The sequence below is a fragment of the Mastomys coucha genome, unplaced genomic scaffold (assembly GCF_008632895.1).
Source record: "Mastomys coucha isolate ucsf_1 unplaced genomic scaffold, UCSF_Mcou_1 pScaffold18, whole genome shotgun sequence".
Taxonomy (NCBI): Eukaryota; Metazoa; Chordata; class Mammalia; order Rodentia; family Muridae; genus Mastomys; species Mastomys coucha.
Genome location: NW_022196900.1, coordinates 34,109,741 through 34,111,169, shown reverse-complemented (window position 1 = coordinate 34,111,169; position 1,429 = coordinate 34,109,741). Strand labels below are relative to the sequence as shown.

At 40.5% G+C, this 1,429-nt stretch overlaps 1 pseudogene; it reads right to left on the bottom strand.

Annotated features, from left to right (window-relative positions):
• Window positions 1–410: 410 nt before the first annotated feature.
• On the bottom strand, window positions 411–870 carry LOC116095365 (annotated as a pseudogene).
• Window positions 871–1,429: the final 559 nt, after the last annotated feature.

Genomic DNA, 1,429 nt, shown 5'->3' with positions numbered 1-1,429 from the left:
AAATGATTTTAAGACTGACTTTATCTCCATAGTTTGAAATTCAACAATAATTATATAAATTGGCTTGACCTTGGAGAACTGATTCACAATAAAGGCATCTTATATTAATTTTCATAGGAAATTAACTTAATCATGTGTAGAGTGACTTGTCAATCTTGGTGGCACTAGATTTTTTTTTTTCAGAATAAACCAACTTATTTTTTTTTTAAACTCACAATCACAATACAGTTAGTTCAAGAAGGCAAAACACTTGCCCAGTAACCAACACTACAAGCCTCAGTAAACATCTTTTATTAGATCTCTTTCGTGGCCATTCCAAAGCAATGGAATTGTTAGAAACATAAGGGTCCACACTTGTACTATCTATTATACAGAGCCAATTTTACATTTCTTTGGCTTGAATTTCTTGATTAGATTAAACTATTTGCAATCCTGCACTGCTGCAGCACCTCTTTGAATCCCTCACAGAGCTTGACATCACTGGTTCTGAGCACACTCCAGAAACTGCTTGATCTCTAGAGAGCAAGGTCCAAAAGATTGCTGGGTCTGCAACTAGGCTCCCTGAGGCTCCTGATAAGTGGTGTCACGCTTTGCAGGCTCAGCATTACCACCTCCGCTGAAACCCCCAGTGATGGCTTGACCCAGGGTGTGCCCCACTGCAGAACCCACAGCCACACTGGCTGCAATGTTAACCATCTGGGACATTAGGCCTGGCTGCCGAGGTGCAGTGGCAGGTTAGCCAACTGCAGATGGTGCAGCTGCTGCTGGAGGCTGAGCTACAGGTGCCCTTCCGGGAGCAGCCCTCATCTGAGGGGCCTGGCTGGCCGGAGGAGACACCCGAGAAGTGCAGCTTCGGCTTTCACGAGGCATCCTAACTGCTTCTAATCTCAGAGTTCAGTGAAGACAAATTGCCTTGGTGGCACTAGTTTAATTATGGGTGCTCCATACATTTCCATCCTAACACCTCAACGTTCAATTGACCAAGTACTATCAGTAAGTAGAAACAATCACATCTAGGAAAATAACCTTGAGGGAAATGTCCCATAAAACACAATTCCCCCAAAGTTAAATATATCTTGGAATTGCTAGAGACACAACTTACATATTTTGTCCTAAAGTTACTATTGCTGCAATATATCATTTTAAGGTAGAGACTTATAGATGGACACCCAAATCATTTCTTCTTCATTTTGTACACAATTTGATGATGATTTCTTATTTCAATGTAGTTATATGTAGACATATCATTGAGGTATGGTTTAATTTAAATCAGATTGTATGTATTGCTTCTGAACACAGTATTAGATATCAACTTCCACATATCACTCAGTACATCTCTAGGTAACTGTAACAACTTTTGAAGATGTAAGAGACACCAGGACTTTGAGTTCTTGAGTGTCGTGATGTAACAGCACTATAATTTCAACCC